Consider the following 25,161-nt stretch of genomic DNA (forward strand, 5'->3'; position numbering starts at 1 on the left):
CCTCCCAATGTCAGCCTGTGTCCCGCTACTGTCAGTGAGGACAAGCTGGGAGTTGTAGTTTTGCTAATGCTAGGGGAGATGTGGGCAGACAGCATACTGAGGGAGGGGGCGGAGACCTGCACAGTGAGGCATTTATGTCATTTACTGTATGGCATGCATAATGTTATATTTTAATAGTTCGTACAATTATGCCCGCAGCGATACTAAATATGTTTATTTTTATTATGTTTACATGTTTTTATATAGGAAAAGGGGGTATTTGAACTTTTAACATGGAAGGAGTTAATGTGTGTCTTTTAAACTTTTATTAAAACTTTTTTTTTTTTACACTTTATTAGACTTTTAGGAGGGATCATTAGACACCTTATACAGATCAATAGAGTTCTATTGAACTCCATTGATCTGTGTGCTCTGAGCTCCATTGAGAGAGCCTAGTCCAGCTAGGCTCTATCAATGACAGAGCCACAGGACACCAGGGAACAAAGGTAAGCCCTCTGGTTTACCTCTATAGTGGATTGCCCCCTCGCGATCACGCTGCAGGGGGGTGATCCACCCCACTGGACCACCAGGGAGCATTCACATGTCCCTTTAGACGCCATTGTCAGCTTTCACAGCGGCGATCTAAAGGGTTAATAGCCAGCTGCGGCATGCTGGCTATTTGCGGTGGTCCCCGGCTACTGAGAACCGCCAGGGGCTGCAGAGAATGGAGCGGGCAGGAGTCGGGAGCCCCTCTCCATACAGACTGCTGAGCGCCGCCGTGCTTGTCAGATCCGACCCTGCTTGCCCGAAGCCAGGCTAGGGGCCGGAAAAATTCACCTGCCCAGCGCTCGGAACTGCACATCCCTGAAAAATGGTACCAATAAAAAAATTCAGATCATGGCGCAAAAAATGAGCCTTCATACATCCCATATGCGGAAAAATAAAAACGTTACAGGGGTCGGAAGAAGAAATTTTTAAACACATTTATTTTCGTGCATGTAGTTATGATCTTTTTCCAGAAGTACATAAGACAAAATCAAACCTATATAAATAAGTAGGGTATAATTTTAATCGTATGGACCTACAAAATAAAAAGGTGTAATTTTTACCAAAAAAATACTGCGTAGAAATGAAAGCCCCCAAAAGTTACAAAATGGTGTTTATTTTATTTTATTTTTTCAATTTTGTCACACAATTTTTTTCAGTTTTTTTGTGTTTCGCCATGGATTTTGGGTAAAATGACTGATGTCATTACAATGCAGAATTGGTGAGAAGGATAAAAACGAAAGTGCAAAAACACTTTTTTGGAACACAGTGCTCTCTGCTGACATCATGACCACAGTGCTCTCTTCTGACATCTCTGTCCATTTTAGGAACTGTCCAGCGCAGCATATGTTTTCTATGGGGATTTTCTCCTACTCTGGACAGTTCTTAAAATGGACAGAGATGTCAGCAGAGAGCACTGTGGTCATGATGTCAGCACAGAGCACTGTGGGCATGATGTCAGCAGAGAGCTCTATGTTCCAAAAAGTAAAGAATTTCCTCTGTAGTATTCAGCAGCTAATAAGTACTGGAAGGATTAAGATTTTTTAATAGAAGTAATGTACAAATCTGTTTAGATTTCTGGCAACAGTGGAATAACAAGTCCTATGGAATTTTAAACCTACCTCTTCCCTTAGCTTTGCCATATTAACCTTCTCGGAAGTTGTGAGTAATAGAAAGACAGCCCTCCCCTTTGCACTTCTCTACTGAAAAGACAGAAAAAATATAGGAGGGCGATCCAAGATGACAGTGATATTAGAAAGGTGAAGTTCAGTTGTGCTCACCAAAGTTGGTTATACTGAGGGCATAACATCTGATATAGCATGTCATATGACCGGGTCAGCAGCCCTGGAGTGCCCAATCCCCACAGGATGTCGGCAAAGAGCAATGGTTTTGGAAGTAGATGCACGTCTTGATAAAGAGCTCGGTCCGATCTAGAAACACGTTAATTGTTGCTACCACTGTATGTATGAATAATGGAGAAATTTTATTGGGAGAAGCGCCAGGACTGGAGAATTTTTTCTACTTCAAAATCCCTTGCACTTCCCTGACTCTGCTCTTGCCCAACATTAATATAATCCACATGCAATTCCCCAATATTGATTCAACCTCTTAAAGACGCAGGGCGTCACACTGGGTCGGTCCAGGGACTCTGGGCTTACAGCGCACGGCTATTAACCCTTCAGACGCGGCGATCAAAGTTGATCACCGCGTCGAAAACGAAAGTTAAAGCTTCCTGGCAACTCAATCGGACTGATCGGGACTATCGTGATAAAATCGCGATGTCCCGATCAGCTGGGACACGAGTCGCGTGCAATCAGCGTTTGATTGCTCCAAGCCTGAGCTACAGGCTTGAGCAATCAACCCCCTATTACGCTGATCCATGCAAAGCTATGGCTTTGCAGGAATCAGGGTAAAAGATCAGTGTTTGCAGTGTTATAGGTCCCTATGGGAGCTATAACACTGAAAAGAAAAGTTAATAAAGGTCATTTAACCCCTTCCCTAATAAAAGTTTGAATCACCCCCCTTTTTCCATAAAAAAAACTGAGTAAATAAAAATAAACATATGTGGTATCATCGCGTGTGTAAATGTCCAATCTATAAAAATATATTGTTAATTAAACCGCACAGTCAATGGCGTACGCGCAAAAAAATTCCAAAGTCCAAAATTGCGTATTTTTTGGTCACTTTTTATATCATAAAAAAAAAGAATAACAAGCGATCAAATAGTCCGATCAATGCAAAAATGGTACCAATAAAAACTTCAGAACACGGCGCAAAAAATGAGCCCTCATACCGGCGCGTATGCGGAAAAATAAAAAAGATATAGGGGTCAGAATATGACAATTTTAAACGTCAAAATTTTCCTGCACGTAGTTATGATTTTTTTCAGAAGTGCGACAAAATCAAACCTATGTAAGTAGGGTATCATTTTAACCGTATGGACCTACAGAATAAAGATAAGGTGTCATTTTTACCGAAAAATGCACTGCGTAGAAACGGAAGCCCCCAAAATTGCAAAATGAAATTTTTCCTTCAATTTTGTTGCACAATGAAAATTTTTTCCATTTTGCTGTGAATTTTTTGGTAAAATGACTAATGTCACTGCAAAGAAGAATTGGTGGCACAAAAAATAAGCCATCATATGGAATTTTATGTGCAAAATTGAAAGGGTTATGATTTTTAGAAGGTGATGAGGAAAAAATGAAAATGCAAAAAACGGAAAAACGCTGAGTCCTTAAGGGGTTAAGCCATATATTTAAACCCTGAACCTATTCAGTAAAATATCCTTATCAATTCAGACCCCAGACTCCACAATGCAGTACAGACCCCAAATTCCTTATGTAATATAGACTCAAGAATCAGATGTAATACAGACCCATGACATTGAACCAAAGTATAACAGACCCCAAACTCAGACCCTCAATGTAATACAGAGACCAGACTCAGATACCATAAATGTATTCAGATTCCAGAGTTTTATAGCCCATTACTCACCATGTACATGCTTTTATTGCTTAGATGTTCCTCAGTGGATCAGAGAGCCATGACCAGTAGAGAAAGGGGCATGCAATGGGATCTGGATCAGCAGCACATCGGGATGCAGGCAGAATTTATCTCTTGGGTGGTCCGCTTGTCACCCCCCACTGATTGGCACATCTACATGAAGAGCAGGACCACTTTGAAGCTACATCTGATGTCAGCAGCCCATAGTTAGCTCACTGCTCAATGGCTCAGATACCCCGGGGCTTCTGGTAGGACAGAATAGGATGAACAATCAGTCGTCATGCAACAAAGTTATAAAAGTAAGCATTAATGTCAAGCAATCAACCAAAATGACAACTCGCCATTTTAATACATAATGCAGTGTTTCCCAACCAGTGTGCCTCCAGCTGTTGTAACACTAGAACTCCCAGATGAAGAGAGTGTCTGCTAAAAGCAATGTCACCGAAATGACAATGATTCCTCCATTGCCTACATGAATTCCAACCCACTACACTTCTTGAAGAGGAAGGATTATCAATTTTTTTTTTCTACTAGATCCTTCATTGTTTTTAAGATGGTGGCATGTTAAAGGGCTCTCTGGTGTCAAAATGTATGAAGGAAAAGTATTCAGCCAGCATTTATTAAACACTTAGCCCAGCTACAGCAGTAAGTTGATATTTATTTTAGAAATAGTAGCCCTACTAAATTATATTTTTGTGGTCTTTTTCATGACACATCAGCCTGTTTCATCATCATTTTTATAGAATAATTTTCTTTTTTTTTTTTAGTATTATTAAAGGAGTAGTCCAGTGGTGATTCAGTGGTGAGCAACTTATCCCCTATCCTAAGGATAGGGGATAAGTTGCAGATCGCGGGGGGTCCGACCGCTGGGGCCCCCTGCGATCTCCTGTACGGAGCCCCGACAGCCCGCTGGAAGGGGGCGTGTCGACCTCTGCACGAGGCGGCGGCCGATATGCCCCCTCAATACAACTCTATGGCAGAGCCGAAGCGCTGCCTTCGGCAATCTCCGGCTCTGCCATAGAGATGTATTGAGGGGGCGTGTCGGCCGCCGCCTCGTGCGGGGGTCGACACCCGCTATCTCGGCGGAGAGCCGGGGCCCCGTACAGAGAGCTCGCAGGGGGCCCCAGCGGTCGGACCCCCCGCGATCTCAAACTTATCCCCTATCCTTAGGATAGGGGATAAGTTTTTCACCACTGGACTACCCCTTTAAGTGTGTGTGCAAAATCTTAAGTGTTTGTTATGTTATGGTTCTTAATGTTTAAAATTTGCAAATTGACAGTAAAAGAAAGTATAGAAATGGGTTCCCTAGTTTGTTTCGGTAATCCTAAAGGGGTTCTCCACCTCCCTGCCTTCCGGAGCTCCGCTTGCAGCATCCGGAAGTTTATTACTCCGAACGCTGTGTGCGGGCTTCCGTGTTCAAGGCCGCCCCCTCGTGACATCCCGCCCGCCCCCTCGTGACATCACGTTCGCCCCCTCAATGAAAGTCTATGAGAGGGGGCGCTACCGCTGTCACTAGACTTTCGTTGAGGGGGGGGCGTGACGTCACAAGGGGGTGGGCCTGACGTCATGAAGGGGCGGCCTCGAACACGGAAGCCCGCACACAGCGTTCGGAGTAATAAACTTCCGGATGCTGCGAGCAGAGCTCTGGAAGGCAGGGCAGTGGAGAACCCCTTTAAAAGACCTCTGGGAGACATTAACACTTGGGGGGCGGGGGGGGGGCTTCGCTGGCCGCGCATGGGCATGCTGGATTTATGAAGATGAGGAAATTGCCATAAATCAAGCAAATGGGGCACACACGTCCCCTTCCTGTTAGGCCACTCCCCTTTTGCACGTGATGATGAAAACTGCAAAATAATGGCACAACATCTGCATCTTGCGTATAAATTCTGCAATTATTTGCCATTTTTATCGGAAGTCAGAGGGGGACCTGTCCAGAGGAAAAGGTGCTGAGTTGTCCATAGCAACCAATTAGATTGCTTCTTTCGTTTTTTTTAAAGAGGCCTGTAGAAAAAAGAAAGAAGTGATTGATTGGTTGCTATGGGTAAATCAGCAACTTTTCCTCTGGGCAGGTTTTGATAAATCTCCCTCATAATAATTGATAAATACTGCCTTTATCTTTCTCAGTTTATTTAGCAGTTTTCCCCTGTACCTGGAGCACCCAAAGGAACTCCCGTTACAGGGAAAACAGCCCCCAGTCATTAGCAGAGATGATCTGGGTCTACTAAGAATGAAGACTCTTCTACACAGAGGGCACATCTGTAGGTTACCTGGCCGAATTAGGCATAAGTTACCCCGACTGAAGGGACGGAAAGGGTTAGCAGTAGAACTAAGGTGTTGTCCCTCCCACTTCATGAGGTGGAGGGGAGGGGATTAGGGTATACGCCCAGAGGCTATATCTATTCCTCCCTTCCCTGCATCACTCTCTTTGACTCACCAGCATCTGAAGGTCCCGCCCTTCCTCCCTGATTTAATTTTGTGCTTTTTTGTTGTGTTATTTAGCCAGGAGTTCTGTTGTGGGGCTCAACGGTTTCTGTTATCCCTTTTAAAAAAAAAGAAATAAAAAAAAAAGAAAATTTTTTATTTTTTATGTCTGAACAAGGATGTCCGTACGTCTTTTGTATTTCTTTATACCGTTGCTATGTTCCATTTTTGGTGCTTTGTTTTTCTTGTTTAGGTCACTAGAAGTCACAGTTGGCGTGAAGGGATCGCCGGTGGATGTAAAGGGGCCGTTGGCATTCATGCCCGTCGTGGACACGGCGGGGCATACTGCTTCGGCTTGAAGCAGTGAGTTCGGAGTTACTGTTATGGTTACTGCTATGCAGTTTTTCATAGTGATTTATCCATACATGTTGCTTATGTTATAATAATAAATGAGCTGTGACCATAACCCATCCCAGAGAAGGGGAAGGACATGGGTTCCATCATACAGGTGGTTTTGTTCCATGCAGTCTGGTTATCACGTGACCACAGGGTTCAATAGAGACAACAGCATTGCCAATGCCTCTAGTCACTGCATAGGATATACTGAGTGTTAGGTAGATGTCAAAAAGATCAAAGCATTTACAAACTGCTTTTCCTTCTCCTCTGACAGCTGAAAATCCAACCTTCTCCTGCTAGATTCCAGGAGCAGGAGTTTTAGGGCTCGTCCAGACTACAGACATTTAGCCAGTAGAATTCCACTGACCGGAGTATCATGATGTCACGGCTCCGCCCCCCTGTGACATCACGCTCTGCACCCTTAATGTAAGCCTATGGGAGGGGGCGTGACAGCCGCCATGCCCCCTCCCATAGGCTTGCATTAAGGGTGCAGAGCGTGATGTCACATGGGCGCAGAGCCGTGACATCACGATACTCCCGCCCCGTGATCGTGATTCATCAGACATTGAGCGATGTTTGCTCCAGAGGCTGATGATAGCGGGGTGCTGCATGAAAGATTGCTAGGGTCCCCAGCGGCGGGACCCCCGCAATCAGGCATCTTATCCCTTATCCTTTGGATAAGGGATAAGATGTCTTAGGGCCAGAGTACCCCTTTAAGTAAGTTAATACCTGAGCCTGATTTAACCCAGAGCTTGGCTGAGCTCTCTGTCTAAACACTGAACAAAGTCAAGTGTATGCAAATAAAAACAGTCTTACAGTATGATGACAAATACTGATCAGTATAAAACACTAGTCAATATTTCTAGTAGCAAAATAAATAAAAAATATTCAAAATTAATTAAAAATTTCCTGAATTTTTAAGCAAACACACATCTGTAATATAATCACGTGGCAAGAACAGCTTGGAAGTAAATCAAGTCAATATTATGTCTGGAAAAAGTCTTAGAGTCAGAAGTTTCCTTTCAGCACATCAGAAAGTAGATATATTATAACATCCAATGCCACGAAATATCTATTCTAATTATGTTCTAAAACAAGACCCACTTGCACAATTTGGGAAATGTGCACATATAAATGTGGTGACCCACGGTGTATGGCGGGACCACGGGCTGTAGGTGGTGGGGCCAGATTTATTAACCCCTGGGGAAAGATGTTGTTAACCCCTAGTGTTCGTTGGTGGCAGGATGTGGTTGTTTGGTGTAGGGCACCGCCGACAACCAACCCAAAAACGGCATATATTAAATGAGAGTCCAAAGCAGGTTTTGATGCAACTGGAACTTTACGGAAGAAGGCAGAATAAACATTTTTACAGATAGCCAACTTCCACAGAGGTGACCAGGACACAGAGAACCTCTCAGGCTTGCTGTGACTTGTAGTGATAATAACGGTGATGCAGGCCACTGTGCTACTGTTATGACTTTGGTAGGGACAGTAGAGACTTGACTTGTAGACATAGATGAGACTTACAGATTAGATGTGGCTGAAGACTTGTAGGCTTTGGCCTAACTGTACTGGACTGAACTTGTACAGGACTTGTGATAATGCTTTAATGTCCAGGAATCAAGAGCAGGAACCAAAAGACCTAGTGTGGAGACTACAGCCCTTTATATATCAGGGGGATGGACTAAAGCCCATTGGTAGCTGGTTGTCTGTGGTTACCTGTGCCCATGGAACTCTGGGTATCAGGTGATCACATATCACATCACCACATCACATGACCTTAGGAAGGTCCTATAGAGGGTAAACATCCTAATAACCATTGCACATAGTTTATATTCACTGTACAATACCAATAATAAACATACATAATACATACATAATTAATGTACAATAGAAATAATAAGGACCTAGAGGGATCCTGCAAGAGAGCCCTGTGGACTTGACGAATATTCATCTATATATTCGCGAAATATCGCGAATTCGAATATGGCCAATACCGCTCATCACTACTAAAGAATCATATAATCTACTTGTTGAGGAAAGAGCCAAAATGAGATCAAAAGGGGAAGCTATCATTAACCCCTTAAGGACCCAGGACGTCCGGGGACGTCCTGGCACCCTGTGCTTTAAGGAACGTCCTGGCTATTTCCGGTCCCAGCCTCGCGCTGGGCAGAGATCGGAACGGCATGCCTGCTGAAATCCTTCAGCAGGCATGCCGTGCAAATGCCGAGGGGGGTCCCGGGACCCCCGCATGTCAGCGATCGCAGGAGATCGCTTGCGAAATCACGCAAGCGATCTTCGGCGATTCAGGTCATTCGGGTCACTTGTGACCCGATGACCCGGTAATAAATGATGATCGGCGGTGTATGATACACCGTCAATCACCTGCCGTTGCTGGGGAGTGGTGACAATACTGTCACCTCACCTGCAACCCTGCTATTGGCCGGCGATCGTCCGGCCAATAGCAGAGCAGCAGAGGAGGGGTTAACTGTCCCTTCCCGCTGCTGTACCAGCTCGCTGCGTTCAGTCAGCGGGTGAAGCAGTGAGGAGAAGCCGTGGATCCCCCTCGGATCTCCGGAGCCCCCTCAGGAGCCTTAGAATAAGGAAAGCAGATTGCAGGGACAGGTAGGAGTTAAAAAAAGTAAAATAAAAGTTAAAAAAAAGTTTAAAAAAAAGTACCCCCCCTCCGACCCCCTAATAGGTCCCCCAGGGTCCTATTAGGGTCTGATCCCTGACCGCGGGTCCTATTAGGGGTTCAGGGAGCTGCGTGTGCCATCCCTTTGCCGGGCATTTTCGGCAGCTGAGGCTTACGCTTTTTTAGCCTCCGATTCCGAATCTGCCAGTGAGGACGAGGAAGATCCTACTTTTTTGTGTTCTTCCTCGCCCTCCTCATCATCTAGTAGTGATGAGGAGTCCCCTGTACGGCGGTGGAGACGCCGCCAGGCGAAGCCACGCAGCTTAAAGTTTAAGAAAAATCCCCCCCCCCCGACCCCCTAATAGGTCCCCCAGGGTCCTATTTGGGCCTGATCCCTTACTCCGGGTCCTATTAGGGGTTCAGGGAGCTGCGTTTGCCACCCCTTTGCCGGGCATTTTCGGCAGCTGAGGCTTACGCTTTTTTAGCCTCCGATTCCGAATCTGCCAGTGAGGACGAGGAAGATCCTACTTTTTTGTGTTCTTCCTCGCCCTCCTCATCATCTAGTAGTGATGATGAGTCCCCTGTACGGCGGTGGAGACGCCGCCAGGCGAGGCCACGCACCCCCCATGAGAGTGACCCAGTGGCCGACACTAGTACGAGTGGCAATGCCACTCAGAGGGTTATCAGCCACGGATTCCTGAGTTTGTTGGCGATTCAGGAATCCAGATTGACCATGCTGGCTTCACTGATCTAGACTTTTAAAAGTTTTTTTTTTCAGTGACAGCCTGGTCAATCACATGGTGGAGCAAACGAATGTATGCCCAGCAGTTCATTGCCACCACTGCTTTTTTTTTTGGCCAGGTCCAATGAATGGCGCGCCATTGATGCAGCGGAAATGAGGACAATTTGGGGCCTCACGCTGCATATGAGCCTGGTCAAAAAACCAAGTGTTCGTCATTACTGGAGCCGGGACGTTCTCTACCAGACCCTGCTTTACAGTATGGAGATGACACGGAGGCGGTTCGAGGCCATTCGGAAATGCCTGCATTATGCAGATAATGCGGCATGTCCGCCCCGAGGTGATCACGCCTATGACCGGCTTTACAAAGTGAGGCCGGTCATCGATCACTTTGGGGCCAAATTTTTGGAGGCCTACGTACCGATCAGGGACCTCTCGGTAGATGAGTCTCTCATCAGTTTTAAGGGGAGACTCATCTTCCGCCAGTATATTCCCTCAAAGCGGGCGCGGTATGGCGTGAAACTCTACAGACTTTGCGAGAGTACCTCCGGGTACACTTGCAAGTTTAGAGTATATGAGGGACGAGATTCCCGTATTGAACCCCCAGAATGTCCCCCCACTCTGGGTGTTAGCGGGAAACTTGTTTGGGACCTTGTGCACCCATTGCTGGATAAGGGTTTCCACATGTACGTGGATAACCTTTATACCAGCATCCCTCTGTTCAAATCCCTTTCCGCCAGATCCACATCTGCTTGTGGGACCGTGCGGAAGAACCAGAGAGGCCTCCCTCTAAATTTGGTCCAGATGCCTATCCCCAAGGGTGAGTCCTGTGCCCTTGCCCATGATAACCTGTTGTTGGTGAAGTATAAGGATAAGAGGGATGTCCTTATACTCACCACTATTCATGGGAATGGCAGCACCCCTGTCCCTGTGCGAGGTACCGTGGGACCGGTCCTCAAGCCCGATTGTATTCTGGACTACAATCGGTATATGGGGGGAGTTGATCTCTCAGATCAAGTCCTCAAGCCATATAACGCCATGTGGAAAACACGGGCATGGTACAAAAAAGTTGCGGTCTACTTGGTACAGGTTGCCATGTACAACGCTTTTGTACTATCCCAGTATGCTGGCAACAAAGGGACATTCCTCCAGTACCAAGAAGAAGTCCTAAGGTTCATGATCTTTGCTGACCGGGAAAGATCAGGCCAGACTTCCCAAGGGTCTGGAGTTATAGGCGCCAGAAAAAATACAGAGTGTGTTACAGGAAGGGGATGCGGAAGGACACCAGGTATCAATGTGACACTTGCCCAGATAATCCGGGCCTCTGCATAGGCTGCTTCAGGGAGTATCACACTTCCATGGAGCACTACATTTTCCCTTTTCATTTGAATTTTCCATAATTTGACCAATGTACCAAGTCCAGAGTACATTCCAAAATATAACCCCCATAAATCACTAAATTGCCCCAAAAAAAACTGAAAAAAAAAAACCTGATAGGACCTCTGGGGGTGTTTTTTCAAAAATGGGTCATAGGTCACTGAGTCACTATCATCGGGGACTTTTTTATGTTGCCTCAAATGCTCAGCGCTCTCTCTCCACCTGAGCGGGGTGCGCATTTGAGGCAACAGGTTAGGGACGGCCACACACATCACATTCCCAGAATGATGATTTAGAGCATAGGGTTTGGGGCAGGCATATTTTTTTTTTTGTTTTGGCTATGCTCTGGGTCATCATTCTGGGAACATATCCTGTTTTATTATGTTTTATAATTTTCTGGCCCACTGTACCCCATATTACGGGCCTCTGTACCCCACCTGTCTACCCCAGTTACAGCCCGTTGTCCCCCATAGTGTTCCCCTATTTTAAGGCTCAGTGCTCCCCCCATTAATGCTCCTTGAGGGGGGGTCCCACATCCTGGCTGCTATGAAAAGCTCAAGGCCCCTGACTGACCTCCCACTCCAAGACCTGGTGTGCACCCGCTGAGCCAAAATCATCCAAAAATAAGGTATGTCCTTACTCCAAAGAAATGTATTTACAAATTGTGGGGTGTCTTTTCTGCTATTAACCCTTGTAAAAATGTGAAATTCTGGGGGAAACCCACATTTTAGTGAAAGAAAAATATATATTTTTTACCTATGCAAAAGTCGTGAAACTCCTGTGGGGTATTAAGGCTTAATTTACCCCTTGCTACATTCCTCAAGGGGTCTAGTTTCCAAAATGGTATGCCATCTCTTTTTTTTTTTTGCTGTCCTGGCACCATAGGGGCTTCCTAAATGCGACATGTCCCCCCCATTTCAGCAAAGTTAGCAAACGTGACTCCTTCTCTTCCGAGCATTGGCGCTCCGCAGTGCACTTGACGTCCACTTATGGGGTACCTCCATACTCAGAAGAGATGGGGTTACTAATTTTGGGGGGTATTTTAACCCTTGCAAAAATGTGAAATTTGGGGGGAAACACACATGTTTGTGAAATAATTTTTTTTTTACATATGCAAAAGTCGTGAAACCCCTGTGGGGTATTAAGGCTCACTTAATTCCTTGTTATGTTCCTCAAGGGGTCTAGTTTCCAAAATGGTATGGCATGTGTTTTTTTTTGCTGTCTTGGCACCATAGGGGCTTCCTAAATGCGACTTGCCCCCCGAGCAAAATTTGCTCTCAAAAAGCCAAACATGACTCCTTCTCTTCTGAGCATTGTAGTTCGCCCGTAGTGCACTTCAGGTCAACTTATGGGGTACTTCCATACTCAGAAGAGATGGGGTTACAAATTTTGGGGCGTATTTTCTGCTATTAACCCTTGCAAAAATGTGAAATTTGGGGGGAAACAAACATTTTAGTGAAAAAAATTATTTTTTTACATATGCAAAAGTCGTGAAACACCTGTGGGGTATTAAGGCTCACATAATTCCTTGTTACATTCCTCAAGGGGTCTAGTTTCCAAAATGGTCTGGCATGTGGGATTTTTCTGCTGTTCTGGTACTATAGGGGCTTCCTAAATGCAACATGCCCCCCAAAAACCATTTCACAAAAACGTACTCTCCAAAATCCCCTTGTCGCTCCTTCGCTTCTGAGCCCTCTACTGCGCCCACCAAACAATTTACATAGACATATGAGGTATGTCCTTACTCGAGAGAAATTGGGCTAAAAATACAGGTATAGTTTTTACCCCTTGTAAAAATTCAATAATTGGGTCTACAAGAACATGCGAATGTAAAAAATGAAGATTGTGAATTTTCTCCTTCACTTTGCTGCTATTCCTGTGAAACACCTAAAGGGTTAAAACACTGACTGAATGTCATTTTGAATACTTTGGGGGTGCAGTTTTTAAAAAGGGGTCATTTGTGGGGTATTTCTAAGATGAAGACCCTTCAAATCCACTTCAAACCTGAACTGGACCCTGAAAAATTGTGAGTTTGAAAATTTTGTGAAAAATTGGAAAATTGCTGCTGAACTTTGAAGCCCTCTGGTGTCTTCCAAAAGTAAAAACATGTCCATTTTATGATGCAAACATAAAGTAGACATATTATATATGTGAATTAAAAAAAATGTATTTGTAATATCCATTTTCCTTACAAGCAGAGAGCTTCAAAGATAGAAAAATGCTAAATTTTAAAAAATTTTATCAAATTTTGGGATTTTCCACCAAGAAAGGATGCGAGTACCACAAAATGTTACCACTATGTTAAAGTAGAATATGTCACGAAAAAACTATCTAGAAATCAGAATGATAACTAAAAGCATCCCAGAGTTATTAATGTTTAAAGTGACAGTGGTCAGATGTGCAAAAAACGCTCTGGTCCTAAGGTGTAAAATGGCTGGGTCCTTAAGGGGTTATTCTTCATGATGTGAACTCGAAAAACAAAATAACAGATATTATAAATTTTTTACTGGTATTACCTCTACAACACATAGTTAAGGAGCCAACCCGAAAGAAGGCCATTTTAAATTTACTATTCACAAATGAGGACTGAGTATATGATATTACTGCGGGTGAAAGCTTAGATCTAGGGATCACAAGTCCATGTGGTTTCAGACTGGACTGTGTTAAATGGAGTACAGGAAAAATGTGACTACTTAAATGTTGCATTATTGAAGGAAACAGACAATTGCATTAGGCTTGTCTGTGAAAGCATAAAAAAAAAATCAAAAAAAGGAAAAGTCCACTTTGGTACTTAGCAGAAGTGGCCAAAATCATAAAAAAACTAAAAAAAAAAAAGCTAACATTTAGTGATTATAAAAAAAAACTGCAAAGAACAAAGACAAATCTATAACCCCTTTAGGACCAAGCCCATTTTCCCCTTTAAGGGGTACTCTGCCCCTAGACATCTTATCCCCTATCCAAAGGATAGGGGATAAGATGTCAGATCGCCGCAGTCCCGCTGCTGGAGAGCCCCGGGATCGCCGCAGCGGCACTGCGCTATCATTGCTCTGTGCGTAATGACGGGCGATACAGGGGACGGAGCAGCGTGACATGATGGCTCCACCCCTCGTGACATCACGGCCCGTCCCCTTAATGCGAATCTTTGGCAAGTCTAGACTTGTATTGAGGGGGGGCCGTGACGTCGCGAGGGGCGCAGCCGTGACGTAACGATGCTCCGGCCCCTGTATTGCCCGTCATTACGTGCAGAGCAAACTCGCTCTGTGCAGTAATCATAGCGCAGTGTCGCAGCGGCGATCCTGGGGCTCCCCAGCAGCGGGACCGCGGCGATCTGACATCTTATCCCCTATGCTTTGGATAGGGGATAAGATGTCTAGGGGCGGAGTACCCCTTTATGGACCAGAGCGTTTTTTGCACATCTGACCACTGTCACTTTAAGCATTAATAACTCTGGGATGCTTTTTCTTTTCAATCTGATTCCAAGAAGGTTTTTTCATGACATATTCTTCTTTATGGTAGTGGTAAATTTTCATCGATACTTGCATCCTTTCTTGGGGAAAAATTCCAACATTTGATGAAAAAATTTAAAGTTTAGCTTTTTTCTAACTTTTAAGCTCTCTGCTTATAAGGAAAATATACATTCCAAATAAATTATATATTGATTGACATATACAATATGTCTACTTTTTGTTGGCATCATAAAATTGGCATGTTTTTACTTTTGGAAGACATCAGAGGGCTTCAAAGTTCAGCAATTTTCCAATTTTTAACAAAATTTTCTAAATCGGAATTTTTCAGGGACCAGTTAAGTTTTGAAGTGAGATGGAAGGGCCTTCATAGTAGAAATACCCCATAAATGACCCCATTATAGAAACTGCACCCCTAAAAGTATTCAAAAGGACATTCAGAAAGTTTGTTAACCCTTTAGGTGTTTCACAGGAATAGCAGCAAAATTAAGGAGAAAATTCAAAATCTTCATTTTTTACACTCGCATGTTCTTGTAGACCAAGTTTTTGAAGTTATACAAGGGGTAATAGGAGAAAAAGCCCACAAAATTTGTAACCCAATTTCTCTCGAGTAAGGAAATACCTCATATGTGTATGTGAAGTGTCCGGCGGGCGCAGTAGAGGGCTCAGAAGGGAAGGAGCAAAAATGGGATTTTGGAGAGTGAACTTTGCTGAAATGGTTTTTGGGGGCATGTCACATTTAGGAAGCCCCAATTGTGCCAGAACAGCAAACAAAAAAAAAAAAAAAAAAAACACCTGGCATACTATTTTGGAAACTAGACCCCTCAAGGCACATAAAAAGGGGTGCAGTGAGCCTTAACACCCCACAGGTGTTTGACGACTTTTCTTTAAAGTCAGATGTGTAAATTTAAAAAAAATTATTTTCACTAAAGTACAGTTTTCCCCCCCAAATTTACTATTTTTAAAAAGGGTAATGGGGGAAAATGCCCCCCAAAATTTGTCACCCCATCTCTTTTGAGTATGGAAATACCCCATGTTAGGACGTAAAATGCTCTGCGGGCGAACTACAATGCTCAGAAGAGAAGGAGTCACATTTGGCTTTTGGAAAGCAATTTTAGCTGAAAGAGTTTTTGGGGGGCATGTCGCATTTAGGAAGCCCCTATGGTGCCAGAACCGCAAAAATAACCCCACAGGGCATACTATTTTGGAAACTACACCCATCAAAGAACGTAACAAGGGGTACTGTGAGCCTAAACACCCCACAGGTGTTTGATGACTTTTTGTTAAAGTCGGATGTGTAGATGAAAAACTTTTTTTTCCACTAAAATGCAGTTTTTTCACCAAATTTTACATTTTTACAAGGGGTAAAAGGAGAAAATGCCCCTCAAAATTTGTAACACCATTTCTTCTGAGTATGGAAATACCCCATGTGTGGATGTCAAGTGCTCTGCTGGCGCACTACAATTCTCAGAAGAGGAGGAGCGCCATTAAGCTTTTGGAGAAAGAATTTGTGTGGGATAGAAGTCAGGGGCCACATGTGACCCCATTTTGGGAACTACACCCCTCACAGAATTTAATAATGGGTGCAGTGAGCATTTACACCCCACTGGCATCTGACAGATCTTTGGAACAGTGAGCTGTGCAAATGAAAAATTACATTTTTCATTTTCACGGACCACTGTTCAAAAAATGTGTCAGACACCTGTGGGGTGTAAATGCACACTACACCCCTTATTACATTGCGTGAGGAGTGTAGTTTCCAAAATGGGGTCACATATGGAGGGGGGGTCCATTGTTCTGGCACTACAGGGGCTTTGAAAACACACGTGGCCTTCAATCCCGGACAAATTTTCTCTCCAGAAGCCCAATGGCGCTCCTTCTCTTCTGAGCACTGTAGTTCACTTGCAGAGCACTTTACATCCACATATGGGGTATGTTCTTCCTCAGAAGAAATGGGGTTACAAATTTTTGGGGCATTCTTCCTATTTTCCCTTGTGAAAATGAAAAAAACTATTTCATTTTCCCATCCAACTTTAACAAAAATTCTTCAAACACCTGTGGGGTGTTAAGGCTCACTATACCCCCTGTTATTTTCCGTGAGGTAGTTTCCAAAATGGGGTCACAAGTGGGTATTTTTTTTTTGCGTTTATGTCAGAACTGCTGTAAAATTAGCCACCCCTGTACAAATCCCCAATTTAGGCCTCAAATTTACATTTTACAAGGCTCACTCCTGAGCCTTGTTATGCATCCGCAGAGCATTTTACGCCCACACATGGGGCATTTCCATACTCAGGAGAAGTTGCGTTACAAATTTTGGGGGTCTTTTTTTCCGTTTACCTCTTGTAAAAAATAAAAATGCTAGTTAAAATGTTTAATTTTTTTACACTAGCCGGCTGGTGTAGAGCCCAACTTTTCCTTTTCATAAGGGGTAAAAGGAGAAAAAGACCCCCAAAATTTGTAATGTAATTGCTCCCGAGTACGGAAATATCCGAAATGTTGCCCTAAACTGTTTCCATGAAATACGACAGGGCTCCGAAGGGAGAGAGCGCCATGCGCATTTGAGGACAAAATTAGGGATTGCATAGGGGTGGACATAGGGATATTCTACGCCAGTGATTCCCAAACAGGGTGCCTCCAGCTGTTGTCAGTGGCTGCCTGGAAATGCTGGGAGTTGTTATTTTGCAACAGCTGGAGGCTCCGTTTTGGGAACACTGCCGTATGATACGATTTCATTTTTAATGGGGGGGGGGGGGACAGTGTACGGGTGTAGTGTTTTACCCTTTATTTTGTGTTAGTGTAGTGTTTTTATGGTACATTCGCACTGGCAGGGGTTTACAGTGAGTTTCCCGTTAGGAATTTGCACTGCGGTGGAAAATTTGCCACAGCTCAAACTTGAAGCAGGAAACTCACTGTAAATATCCTCTACTCCTTTACTGTGTTAATTCCCTTCATGTACCCTGTACGTTCACATGGGGGGGGGCAAACCTCCAGCTGTTGCAAAACTACAACTCCCAGCATGCACTGACAGACCGTGCATGCTGGGAGTTGTACTTTTGCAAAAGCTGGAGGCACACTGGTTGGAGAAACTTCAGTAAGGTTCTGTTACCTAACTCAGTATTTTCCAACCAGTGTGCCTCCAGCTGGTGCAAAACTACAACTCCCAGCATGACTGATCTCCGAAGGGCATGCTGGGAGATGTAGTTATGCAACAGCTGGAGGTACACAATTACAACTCCCAGCATGCCGAGACAGCTGTTTGCTGTTTGGGCATGCTGGGAGTTGTAATTTTGCAAGATCTGAAGGGCCACAGTTTAGAGACCCCTGCAAAGTGATCTCAAAACTGTGGCCCTCCATATGTTGCAAAACTACAAACCCCAGCATGTCCAGACAGCAAACTGCTGTGTGGGTATGCTGGGAGTTGTAGCTTTGCAAGATCTAGAGGGCCACAGTTTAGTGACCACTGCACAGTGATCTCCAAACCGTAGCCCTCCAGCTGTTGCAGAACTGCAAATCCCAGCATGCCCAAACAGCTGGAGGGCTGTATAGTGGTCTCAAAACTGTAGCCCTCCAGACAACTACTCACTGGCTTCTGTAGGATCGCTGCACCAGGGAGCTGCATCGCCGTCCACTGCCGCCCGCCACCGATCGCAGATGGCAAGTGGACCTCCGGCACCTGTCACCATCGGTTCCCCCGTTCTGCCCGGACTACTGTGCTACTGCCCGGACCCCCGATCTGCTATTGGTCGGTCGCTTCTGACCGACCAATAGCAGGGATAGGAGGGGTGACACCCCTGCCACCTCACTCCTATCCCTTCAGGGCGATCCACCTAATTTTCCGGGTCACTGGAGACCCGTAGGACTCGGAATCGCCGCAAATCACCGGTGTGATTGCCAACATGGGAGGGGGGTCTCGGGACCCCCCTGGGTATTGGCACAGGATGCCTGCTGATAGATATCAGCAGTCATCCCAGTCCGGTCCCCGCCCGGAGCACAGCGGGGAGCAAAATTCCCACGGGCGTACAGATACGCCCTTGGTCCTTAAGCACCAGGGTGTCAGGGCGTTCCTGCAGGCCCCTAAGTGGATAATATTAGGCAGAAAGATACCAAGTTAGTTATAAGAGCTACTAAAGCACAGGTAGAAAAGATACTATACGAGAAAAAAGTAGGTTTCCAGCTTCCATTACATTTTTTTTTATTTCATTCCTTTAAAAGTGCAAAAAACATAAAGGTGACCCCATAAAATCCAAATGATTTTATAGGGTCATCTTTATGTTTTCTGAATGTTTTAAAGGAATGAAATAATATTAAAAAAAATTATGGAAGCTGGAAATTTTTTAGATATATAAATGAAAAAAGGAAATTAAAACAATGAATAATTGAATTAAATACGAAGAAAGGAAAGTATGTAGAACAGAATAAGGGACTAGCTGACTGCCTCAATAAATACTTCTATTCAGTAACAGAAGAAAATGAAGGGAAATGACCTTAGTAAAGACAGATGAATCAAATGATTCATTAGTCTTCCTTCTTAACTGAGGAAGAGGTTCTATGTCGGCTGTATAAAGTAAAGACAAATAAGTCACAGGGGCCTGATGGGATACAAAGCTAATACAGATTTATTTAACCGATCACTGGTAACAGGAGTCCTCACATACGATTGGAAATTAGCAAATGTTGTGCCTATTCACAAAAAAGGTAGTAGGGAGGAATCAGGCAAATATAGGCCGGTAAGCCTGACATTAATAGTGGGGAAATAAATGGCAACGCTATTAATGGATAGAACTGTGGAACATCTAAAATCACATGGATTGCAAGATAAGAAACAACATGGGCTTTTCTTCAGGGAGATCATGTCAAACTAATATTACAAATTTTTTTAATTGGGTGACTAAAATAATAGATGGCAGAGATGCTTTGCTTATCTAGATTTTAGTAAGGCTTTTGACACTGTCTCACATAGATGACTTATCAATAAACTGCAGTCATTGAGCTTGGACTCCCATATTGTTGAATGGTTTGGGTAGTTGTCACGATGCCGGCTGGCAGGAGGTGGATCCTCTGTGCCAGAGAGGGATAGCGAGGACCGTGCTAGTGGACCGGTTCTAAGACACTACAGGTTTTCACCAGAGCCCGCCGCAAAGCGGGATGGTCTTGCTGCGGCGGTAGTGACCAGGTCGTATCCACTAGCAACGGCTCACCTCTCTGGCTGCTGAAGATAGGCGAGGTACAAGGGAGTAGGCAGAAGCAAAGTCGGACGTAGCAGAAGGTCGGGGGCAGGCGGCAAGGTTCGTAGTCAGGGGAGATAGCAAAGTTCTGGTACACAGGGTATAAACACACAAAAACGCTTTCACTAGGCTCTAGGGCAACAAGATCCGGCAAGGAAGTGCAAGGGAGGAGACTAGATATAGCCAGGAAACAGATGGGAACCAATTAAGCTAATTGGGCCAGGCACCAATCATTGGTGCACTGGCCCTTTAAGTCTCAGGGAGCTGGCGCGCGCGCGCCCTAGAGAGCGGAGCCGCGCGCGCCAGCACATGACCGCAGGAGACGGGAACGGGTAAGTGACCTGGGATGCGATTCGCGAGCGGGCGCGTCCCGCTGTGCGAATCGCATCCCCAACGGCCATGACAGGGCAGCGCTCCCGGTCAGCGCTGACCGGGGAGCTGCAGGGAGAAAGGCGCCGTGAGCGCTCCGGGGAGGAGCGGGGACCCGGAGCGCTAGGCGTAACAGTACCCCCCCCCCCCTTAGGTCTCCCCTTCTCTTTATCGGGTAACTGCCTCCCCTGGGATGAGGACACCGGGAAAGGAAGGAGGGATTCCTCAACGGCAGGCAGAACCGCAGGAGTAGGAATGGGGAGAGAGGGCAGAGGGCGAGACCTGGCACGGGGCAGTGTGACACCAGGACGAGGGCCATGAGGGGACACAGAAGCTTGCCTGGGAGGGGGGGAGGGGCATTTCCTGTGGCAGGCAGAGTCCTTAATGACCTTAGGGGGACCGGATACAGGAGGAACCACAGAGTTACGGCAAGGGTTACTGGGAACCGGTTTTAGACAGTTCTTGGCACAAGAGGACCCCCAACTCTTGATCTCCCCAGTGGACCAATCCAGGGTTGGGGAATGAAGTTGAAGCCAGGGAAGTCCAAGGAGAATTTCCGAGGTGCAATTGGGGAGGACCAAAAGTTCAATCCTCTCGTGATGAGATCCGATGTTCATAAGAAGGGACTCCGTGCGGAAACGTATGGTACAGTCCAACCTGGCTCCGTTGACCGCGGAGATGCGGAGTGGCTTGACAAGACGGGTCACCGGAATATGGAATTTATTCACAAAGGACTCCCGAATAAAATTCCCAGAAGCTCCAGAGTCCAGACAGGCCACGGCTGAGAGGGGAGAGCTGGCTGAAGTGGAAATCCGAACAGGTACCTTGAGACGTGGAGAAGCCGACTTGGCATCAAGAGACGCCACACCCACGAGAGCTGAGTGTGAGCGTGCGTTTCCCAAACGTGGAGGACGGATTGGGCAATCCACCAGAAAATGTTCAGTACTGGCACAGTACAAACAAAGATTCTCTTCCTTACGGCGATTCCTCTCTTCCAGGGTCAGGCGAGACCGATCCACTTGCATGGCCTCCTCGGCGGGAGGCCTAGGCGCAGATTGCAGTGGAGACTGTGGGAGAGGTGGCCAGAGATCTAAGTCTTTTTCCTGGCGGAGCTCTTGATGCCTCTCAGAAAAACGCATGTCAATGCGAGTGGCTAGATGAATGAGTTCATGCAGGCTAGCAGGAGTCTCTCGTGCGGCCAGAACATCTTTAATGTTGCTGGATAGGCCTTTTTTAAAGGTCGCGCAGAGAGCCTCATTATTCCAGGAAAGTTCAGAAGCAAGAGTACGGAATTGTATGGCGTACTCGCCAACGGAGGAATTACCCTGGACCAGGTTCAGCAGGGCAGTCTCAGCAGAAGAGGCTCGGGCAGGTTCCTCAAAGACACTTCGAATTTCCGAGAAGAAGGAGTGTACAGAGGCAGTGACGGGGTCATCACGGTCCCAGAGCGGTGTGGCCCATGACAGGGCTTTTCCAGACAGAAGGCTGACTACGAAAGCCACCTTAGACCTTTCAGTAGGAAACTGATCCGACATCATCTCCAGATGCAGGGAACATTGGGAAAGAAAGCCACGGCAAAACTTAGAGTCCCCATTAAATTTGTCCGGCAAAGACAGGCGGAGGCTAGGAGTGGCCACTCGCTGCGGAAGAGGTGCAGGAGCTGGCGGAGGAGATGGTTGCTGCTGCTGTAGCTGAGACTGAATCTGCTGTAGCTGCGACTGGAGTTGCTGAGTCATGGTGGTCAAGTACGACAGCTGGTGATCTTGTTGGGCAATCTGTCGGGCTTGCTGGGCGACCAGTGTGGGGAGGTCGGCGACAACAGGCAGAGGAACTTCAGCGGGATCCATGGCCGGATCTACTGTCACGATGCCGGCTGGCAGGAGGTGGATCCTCTGTGCCAGAGAGGGATAGCGAGGACCGTGCTAGTGGACCGGTTCTAAGACACTACAGGTTTTCACCAGAGCCCGCCGCAAAGCGGGATGGTCTTGCTGCGGCGGTAGTGACCAGGTCGTATCCACTAGCAACGGCTCACCTCTCTGGCTGCTGAAGATAGGCGAGGTACAAGGGAGTAGGCAGAAGCAAAGTCGGACGTAGCAGAAGGTCGGGGGCAGGCGGCAAGGTTCGTAGTCAGGGGAGATAGCAAAGTTCTGGTACACAGGGTATAAACACACAAAAACGCTTTCACTAGGCTCTAGGGCAACAAGATCCGGCAAGGAAGTGCAAGGGAGGAGACTAGATATAGCCAGGAAACAGATGGGAACCAATTAAGCTAATTGGGCCAGGCACCAATCATTGGTGCACTGGCCCTTTAAGTCTCAGGGAGCTGGCGCGCGCGCGCCCTAGAGAGCGGAGCCGCGCGCGCCAGCACATGACCGCAGGAGACGGGAACGGGTAAGTGACCTGGGATGCGATTCGCGAGCGGGCGCGTCCCGCTGTGCGAATCGCATCCCCAACGGCCATGACAGGGCAGCGCTCCCGGTCAGCGCTGACCGGGGAGCTGCAGGGAGAAAGGCGCCGTGAGCGCTCCGGGGAGGAGCGGGGACCCGGAGCGCTAGGCGTAACAGTAGTGGCTGAGGGAGAGGCAACAAAGGGTTATGGACAATGGAGTATATTCAGAACAAGGTCTTGTTACCAGTGGGGATCTGTACTGGGATCCATTTTGTTTTATATCTTTATCAGTGATATTGCAGAGGTTCTCAATGGTAAGGTATTGGTCTTTTTGCTGATGACACAAAGATACGTAACTGGGTTGATGTTCCTGGAGGGATGCGCCAAATGGAAAAGGATTTGGTAAACTAGAAGAATGATCAGAACTCTGGAAACTACATTTTAATGTGGACAAGTGCAAGATAATGCACCTGGGACATAAAAACCAGAAGACAGAATATAGAATATTTGTTACAGTCTTAACCTCAATATCTAAGGAAAGGAATTTCGGGGTTATTATTTCAAAATACTTAAAGGTAGGCAAACAACGTAAAAAGCATCAGATTTTAAATACATGAAAGGAATTAACACGGTAAAGGAGTAGAGGATATTTAAAAGAAGAAAAAACTACCACAAGAGGACATCATTTTAAATTAGAGGGAAAAAGGTTTCTGCAGTAATATCAGGAAGAATTAGGCCATGTTCACACTGCGTAAAACTTGCTGAATGTTCACCGGAAAACACGGGACATTCCACACATTTGCATAATCCGGCAGGTGCTAGGACTGCTGGAAGATGCATTGCTGTCAATTGCTCTCCTAGTGCCCGTTGGATTATGCAAATGTGTGGAATGTGGATGTCAGAATTGGGATTTCCATGGCAGAAACAGCAGAAAATAATAAGACTATGCTTTAGCTGATTGTGTGGAAATTCCAGTGGAATTCTGCACGGACATTCCACTATGTGAACGTACCCTTACTTTACAGAGAGAGTAGTGGATGCATGGAATAGCCTTCCTGCAGAAGTGGTAGCTGCAAATACAGTAAATGAGTTTAAGCATGCATGGGACAGGCATAAGGGTATCCTTCATATAAGGTAGGGACAGGGGGGGATATTTATCAAAGGATTTAGACTGGTTTTTCCTGTCTTAATTTGTCCCACAGACAGTCGCAGTCTAAATATGTGCGACTTTTTTGCGACTTCTGCTCTAGAGGATTTTTAGAACATGATGCATCGGCTGAAAGTATGCTGAAATGTCAGACCATGTTGGAGCAGGTTTAAATACAGTGTAAACCATAGATCCTGTGAACAGAATTTATCAAGAGCCGTGCGCATGTTGATAAATTAACCCCTTAAGGACACATGACGTTCTCATACGTCTCCATTTCCGAGTCCTTAAGGACACATGACGTATGAGAACGTCATGTGTTTTACCGGCCCCCCGCAACCATCTGGAGCGGAGCCGGTGCCCGATGCCTGCTGAAATCGTTCAGCAGGCATCAGGGCATATCGCCCAGGGGGGTCATTATGACCCCCTATGTCGGCGATGGCCGCAGATCACTGGACAATTCAGTCCAGCGATCTGCGGCGGATTCCGGGTCAATCGGGTCTCCAGTGACCCGGAATTATTGGCTGATCGGGGCCGTCAGAGACGGCCCCGAACAGCCAGAGCCAGCAGGGGTGAGGTGGCACTGGTGCCACCTCACGATCGCCCTGATTCGTCGGCCGGATTACTGGCCGACCAATCAGGGCGCCTGCTCCGGGTGTCACTCCCGCAACCCGCCCCGCCCCTCTTCCGGAGGACGTGAGCGGGACGTGCACCCCGGGTGCTGGGGACCCCGATCCCCGGCGCCCCTGTTGGGATCGGGGCCCCAGGAGCAGCGGCGGCGGCGGAGACGATGAGTGACAGCCTCCTGCTGTTGCATAGCAACAGCTCCCAGCATGCAAAAAGGGGATGCTGGGAGCTGTAGTTATGCAACAGCAGGAGGCAGACCACCACAACTCCCAGCATGCCCTTATGGGCATGCTGGGACTTGTAGTTTTGCAACAGCTGGAGGCACATTCTTTCTATGGAAAAGTGTACCTTCAGCTGTTGAGTAACTACAACTCCCAGCTTGCACAATCAGCTAAAGTGCATGCTGGGAGTTGTAGTGGTGCATCTGGTGGTTGCATAACTACAACTCCCAGCATGCCCGTTGGCTGTCGGTGACTGCTGAGAGTTGTAATTTTGCAACAGCTGAAGGCACACTGAGTTAAGTAGCAAACCAGTGTGTCTCCAGCTGTTGCATAACTACAATCCCCAGCATCCCCAGCCAAAGTAGTATGCCTCCAGCTGTTGCATAACTACAACACCCAGCATGCCCTTCCGCTGTCCGTACATGCTGGGGGTTGTAGCTTTTGCAACAGCTGAAGGCACACTGGTTGCAAAACACTGAGTTTGTTACCAAACTCGGTGTTTCACAACCAGTGTGCCTCCAGCTGTTGCAAAACTACAACTCCACTGATAGACCGTACATGCTGGGAGTTGTAGTTTTGCAACAGCTGGATGTCCCCCCCCCCCCCCCCCAATGTGAACGTACA

General features: G+C 46.3%; 1 long non-coding RNA gene across 1 annotated transcript in view; it reads right to left on the reverse strand.

The window, feature by feature from the left end:
* Positions 1-1,633: 1,633 nt before the first annotated feature.
* Positions 1,634-25,161, reverse strand: part of LOC130360783 (uncharacterized) — a 29,956-nt gene continuing 6,428 nt past the window's right edge. Inside the window, exons 2-3 of the long non-coding RNA XR_008890792.1 lie at positions 3,520-3,770; positions 1,634-1,727 (exon numbers count right to left, since the gene is read on the reverse strand). This is a non-coding gene — a long non-coding RNA (uncharacterized LOC130360783). The remainder of the gene's footprint in view (positions 1,728-3,519; positions 3,771-25,161) is intronic.

The sequence above is a fragment of the Hyla sarda genome, chromosome 3, assembly GCF_029499605.1.
Source record: "Hyla sarda isolate aHylSar1 chromosome 3, aHylSar1.hap1, whole genome shotgun sequence".
In the NCBI taxonomy this organism is placed as follows: domain Eukaryota; kingdom Metazoa; phylum Chordata; class Amphibia; order Anura; family Hylidae; genus Hyla; species Hyla sarda.